The following is a 6,000-nucleotide window of genomic DNA, read 5'->3' on the forward strand; positions in this document are numbered from 1 at the left end:
CCTCCCTCCCACCCTCCATCAACCCTCAGTTTGTTCTCAGTTTTTAAGAGTCTCTTTCCTCTATCTTTTCATGTCTTCCCCATTCTTAGCAGCTCCTCTCCACTCCTCTTGCCCCAGCCCGTACTTTCAGCCCCTCTACTATTCTGCTCCCTGGGGATCAGGAAGAGGTACGAGAAGATGATGCATTGAAGTTTGAAGGCAGAATTTGCACTGGATTGACAATAAGCGAAGCACATTCCAGCAGAGAATATCTTGAAAGGCATGGTCTGGGAGCTTCACATAGTTTGGGGCTGCCGGAAGAGAGAGTTCATTTCAGGGAATATGAGTTACACTGGGCGCCGAGGGGCCAATGATCTCTGCCCTGAGCCCATTGGAGGAGGTAGCAATTTATTCTGAATGTCCTGGGGAAGGATTCTAAGCTGGGTGTGCCATGATAAGATCTGCACTTTAAAAAGATAACTGAAAAGCCTGACTCAAACCAGTCTAAACAGTCAGGAAGTTTATTATCTTATGTAACTGAGTTCAGAGGGAGGGTGGGTCCAGGCTTGGCCTGATCGGCACTCAAAGAGGTCCTCAAGTACGTGATTCTTTTGTGTTTCTCTGCTCTGCCACCCTCAGTGTGAGCTTTAACCCGAGTCTGGCTCCGCTCGGGGTCACAGAATGGCTGCCTGTGGCCAGCAGGGCCATATTCAGTGTCCTGTGTGCATCCAATAGTGGGGGTCAGGGGAAGGGGGGACAGTGAGGGGAAGAGCGGGGAGAGACAGGGAGACAGAGATAAGAGAAGTCAGAGAGGGAAGGGGAGGGGATGGGAGGAGAGAGAGGGAGAAAGGAGGCTAGAGGAGGAGACGGAGGGGGCAGAGGGGGAGAGAGGGTGCGAAAGAGGGAGAGAAATTATCTGCAGACTCTTAACTTCTTCCCAAATGGATTGACCAGGAATTGGGCACTGAGTATGGGACACTGGGAAACCAACCATCCACATAGCATGTCCCCAGTCCTTTAACTCACACCCAGGAGTCCACTGTGTTTTGGAATTTAGAATTTTTGGATTGGGGGAACGGTGCCTGTGACTCTACACCCTTCCCTCCCCACCTGCCTCTGGGGACTCTGAGGGAGTGGCCCATACTCAAACAGCCCTACAGGAGGTGCCTAGATCCTTGCGCCCCAGGGATAATCCCCTAAACACCGTTTAGGGCAGCTTTGCGGCCGGTGAGTCACAAGCTTGTGGTGTGCCTCCTTTCTGGGTGTAGGAGTGTAGGAAGGAGGGTAGGGTACCCGGCGGGCTCAGAGAGGCTGCTTCCGAAGCCATTTCTTGGTGATGCAGGATGAGGGGAAGGGGGGGGCGGTGGCCGTGGGAATGGAGAGCTCAGTGGACGCGGGATATTCAGGGGAGATGATGATAAGGCAAACGTGAAGACCAGATTACCTGGAAAAATAGCAGAGTCCTTCTTCTGCCACTAGAGGTCGTGAAGAATTGAGACTAAGTTCATAGATGGCTGAAGTGTTTGCAGGTCGTTTGTGTGGAATCATCCTCAGGACAAAGAGCCGGAACTTCTGTTTGTGGCTATGTCTCAGACACGAAACCGTAAGCTGTGTATTTCCCTCAACGCCTGTGGAAGTGTATTTACGTTGTGTCTCATAAATGCATATGTGCAGTCTTAAGAACTTAAGTGTTGAGATACATTAGCATCCTGCACTCAGGTGGGCCTTGCCTGGGAAGGCCCCTCTAGGGCTCCCCCTTCGCCATGGTCTGTGGGTACAGGGGAGCGGTACCTCCCGTTGCCAACAGGGCCAGCGAGAAGAGGTAAAAGACAGGGCAGGTTATTTAGATGAAAGTGTGGAATTTGGGTCACAATTAGTGGCACCAGAGGATTCCCTGAGGTCCCTTCTTTAGCCCGCCATAAAGAATTCCTTACTTGCCAGCGCAGAATGGAGACAGAGGGCCAGGGCCCTATGGTCTAGGGCCGAGGGCTGGGTGTGGGGTGGGGTGGGACAAGAGGAAGCAATGGAAGCCATGTGAGGTGTGGAGGAAGTGCATCAGCCAGGACAGGAGGTTTTAATTGCCATTACTTGAACCACGCATGTGTAGTCCCTGTCAGAATGTTCCAGAAACACTTGAGCCGGGGGTCAGTTTTGGTTGCCGGACAGTGGTTCTCACCACGGTGAGGACAGTGACAAGGGACCACCACCAGGGAGGGAGCATCAAAGTCAGAAGGGTGCAGGTCCTCAGTCCAGTCTGAAGACTTTCTGAGGTATGTGGAGGGGGGAAACAGAGCCTAACAGAGTGGGGTGGCCTTCCGGAGGCCAGAGAGCCCTGTGGGGGCAGAACTGGCACGAGATCTGGTTCCCTGGCAGGAGGCCCAGGCTCTCACCCCTGTTTGACCCGGAAGGCAGGGCTGCAAGCCTGGTTAGTTGGAAGGACGAGCCAGAAGCAAGTGCTTCTTGCTGTTTCCACCCACATCCGAGCTGGCCTTGGCCCCTTCCAGGGTTCTGGGGCCTCCTGCCCTGATTTAAAACTCCTCTTCCCAGGGTTTCCACAGATCCTGACTTAATACCCTTCTGTTTTTTGTGTTTTTTTTTAAGATTTTTTTTTTTAATCTCTTTTTATTTTTGAGAGAGACAGAGATAGAGCGCAAGCAGGGGAGGGGCAGAGAGAGAGGGAGACACAGAATCCGAAGCAGGCTCCAGGCTCCGAGCTGTCAGCACAGAGCCCGATGCGGGGCTCGAACTCACGGACTGAGAGATCATGACCTGAGCCGAAGTCAGATGCTCAACTGACTGAGCCACCCAGGCTCCCCAACAGCCTTCTGTTTTTTTTTTTTTTTAAGATTTTTTTTTTTTAATCTTTATTTATTTTTGAGAGAGATAGAGACAGAGCAAGAGCGGGGGGAGGGGCAGAGAGAGAGGGAGTCACAGATTCCAAAGCAGGCTCCAGTCTCCGAGCTGTCAGCACAGAGCCCGACTCGGGGCTCGAACTCACGGACTGAGAGATCATGACCTGAGCCCAAGCCGGATGCTTAACCGACTGAGCCACCCAGGCGCCCCAACACCCTTCTGTTTACGGCCTCAGGCTGCTTTCTCTTTGGCTGGTCTGGAGACCCGGCTCCACACAGACACCTCACCCCAACTGCAGACACAGGTGAGAGCGACCTCCATCCTCCACCGCATGCCCGCCTGGGTCCTCGTGTGAACGTGGGCCTCCTACCACACGTGCCAGCAGCCCTCAGGGGCCACCTGTCTGGGTTCCTGTTATGTGCTGCTGACAGATGTAGGCCACGTTCCTCTCTGCCCCAGCTCGGGTGGACTGTCTCCCGCCACGCCCCTCATCCCATATGGTGGTGGCTCTCGGGGTCACGGTGGGAGCTAATGTACTCGCCCCGATGAGCCCCAGATTTTCCCCTTTACAGTGAGAATCACCCCAGCCCACAAAAACAGGCAGTTTGAAAAGCGCACACGTGACTGTGATCTAGCCAAGAGAATTAAACTGGAAAAAACCTGTTCATGTAGAAGGAGCATGGTGAGGTCCACTGGTAATAAACTAATAAAACATTCTGTAAATATTCCAGACCACGAGGTGGTCTGCGGCCGCTCACAGGAAGCTACGGGACCGGTAGATTTAATATACGGTCCCATAACGCCCAGAACACATTTTCCGGGTGGGAAGGAGCCCACAGAAAGATGAGGTGATGCTGTGCCCTCAGACAAATGCTCATCTGTCAGGGATGGCAGGCCCATTCGAGGCAAGATGTGATCATCGTAAACCCTTTATTATCATCTAACAAGAGGGTACGGATAAATTAGTTTGGGTATCAAAGTCATTTTTCGGTTGTTGCTGCATTCAGCATTTTACTAACCAGTATATTTAAAAGCTCTGCATGTGTAGTGATGTGTAGTGAATAGAATGGTTTCGATGCTGGGATTTATCCGCCAATGTGGGAGGAAGAAAAGAAATGTGGGTTAGAAAAAAAAAATCCCCTAAGATCCATGTCAGGATTGGTTTTTTTTTTTTTTTTTTCCTCCCCTGTACTATTTTTTTTTGCAGTAAAATATTGTTCATCCCTCACTCTGATCTGGAGCTACAGAGCTAGGGAGGATTTTCAAGGTAATTTGGAGCTGAGGACAGAAAAAGAAAAGACACTCTATCAGTCACTTGGATCTCCGGATAGTCATTTTTTATCCCATGCATTGTTGAATCTGCTTGTCCCTCTTGAAGCCTTTGGATGATTCCTGCAGACTCGGGTCCCTATTCTGGTCTGCAAGTGGTGACTTTGTGTCTGCATACGGCATTTTGCCCTCTTGCCTGGGATCCTGCCGCCTCCAGCAGAGAGAACTTCGGACCCTGTCTGCGAAGAGCAGGCCCCTCCGTGTGTGAGGTCTGTGCCAGTCACGTACACAGCACGCCCCACTCAGGTTATTTTCACTTTGGGGCAAATCTTGCCTCTATGAGACCCCAGAAACACTTCTTCCTGGGCCCCCTCCCTTCTTTCTCTGACCCTTCCTTCTCTAGGGCACAGTCAAGCGGACAAGCCCAGTTTGCATCTGTGAGAGGGGTTGCAAATGTCGACCAACTTTGCTAGCACGATTTCAGCGTGTTCCTTTAGTAAAAGGCCTGGTCTCCATTAGGGGTGAGGGTGTCGAGGGTGAACCTTATGGAAAATGCAGAAAACAGCACCTTGTTCCCCCCCCCCCCCACGTGGCGGCAGGGAAGCCACAGAGAGTGGACAGGTGAAGTCTGTCTCCTGTGCCCCATGGCTTCCTAGGTTTCAGCATCCCCCAGTGCAAACACAAGGACCCACGTGTGCACACAAGGACCCTGCAGCCGGAAAGTTGACCACAGCGTGGGCCGGTGTTTCCCAAAAAGCATGCAGCAGCACCCCTGGAGGGTTTGTTAAAGCCCAGGTGGCTGGGCCCCACCCCGTTTCGGATTCCATGCGTCTGGGACGTGGCTCAGGCACCTGCATTGCCAGCACACCACCCAGGGATGCTGGTGCTGTGGATCCAGGGACCTCACCTGGAGAACCACTGAGACAACCAGTGATGCCAAAAGTCAGGTGAGCTAAGTGCTGGGATGTTTGACCTATACATTTGCACCTGCTCGCCACAGCTTCTCTCCCACTTGCCGGATCGTCTACCTGGATTCTCCTCTGTCATGTACTCAGGGGTCTAAGGTTTACCCTACTTGCAAGCTAACCTGTTAGTCTATCACAGATTCGCAGGTGCTGGCAGAGGACGTGAGATGCCTGGGTCAGAGACAAAGGACAGATCAGAGCTTACAGCCAGCCAGAGCAGCAGCCCGAGTACCAGAGTTTACACCGGTTCCCCCAGCACCAACTCCCACAGGAGGGCCAGGTGACACACTGGCCCTGCGGTGGGCTGTGGTACAGGAAAGGCACCCCGTGCTTAGGGGGAACCTGAATCTTTTGTAATGGACAGTAAAGCTTACCTGACTTTTGCCCTGGAGGGAGACATTTCTTTATTCTACTGCCGGTAAAGCACCTTTGCTCCAGGGGTAGACACCGCCCCGATATTTCAAGGCTGTTTGCTACACAAATGTTCTGAAAAATATAGTCTGGAATGAAGGCTTCGTGCACCTCTTCTCTCGGGATGTGCAGAAACCCGAAAGACCCGTGGAGGATCGTCTCCAAACACGCTTGTCCTCCTTCTCGTTGGAAATTGCCAGAATGTAAGTGTAGTAGTCTCTCGGGGTTCCCATAACAAAATATCATGAGCTTGGTGGCTTAAAACAGCAGAATTTAATTTTCTTGTGCTTTTGGTGGCCAGAAGTCTGAAATTAAGGTGTTGGCAAGGCCGTGTTCCCTCTGAAGCTTGTAGGGAGGACCCTTCCTTGCCTCTTCGAACTTGTGAGAGCTCCAGGTGTTCCTAGGCTCGTAGATATAGCACTCGAGCCTCTGCTTCCGTTTCCACATGGTGTCCTCTCTGTGTTGTGTCTTCACACGGATTGTCTTCTTATGAGGACACCAGTCATATTGGATGAGGAGCCCA

The 6,000-nt window shown here is 52.1% G+C and overlaps 1 long non-coding RNA gene across 3 annotated transcripts; it reads left to right on the forward strand.

The window, feature by feature from the left end:
* The first annotated feature begins 2,008 nt into the window (after nucleotides 1-2,008).
* Nucleotides 2,009-5,740, forward strand: LOC121016212 (uncharacterized). 3 transcript variants are annotated; one of them, XR_005784169.1, is made up of 4 exons: nucleotides 2,009-2,249; nucleotides 3,068-3,136; nucleotides 3,405-3,514; nucleotides 4,040-5,740. It is a non-coding gene; the product is annotated as an uncharacterized LOC121016212 (long non-coding RNA). The 3 variants fall into 3 exon arrangements; XR_005784168.1 differs by lacking the exon at nucleotides 2,009-2,249 and having other exon boundaries at nucleotides 2,995-3,136; nucleotides 4,040-4,370; nucleotides 4,758-5,740; XR_005784167.1 differs by lacking the exon at nucleotides 2,009-2,249 and having other exon boundaries at nucleotides 2,995-3,136.
* Nucleotides 5,741-6,000: the final 260 nt, after the last annotated feature.

Source organism: Herpailurus yagouaroundi, unplaced genomic scaffold (genome assembly GCF_014898765.1).
Source record: "Herpailurus yagouaroundi ecotype Mexico unplaced genomic scaffold, PumYag 210, whole genome shotgun sequence".
NCBI classification, from domain to species: Eukaryota; Metazoa; Chordata; class Mammalia; order Carnivora; family Felidae; genus Herpailurus; species Herpailurus yagouaroundi.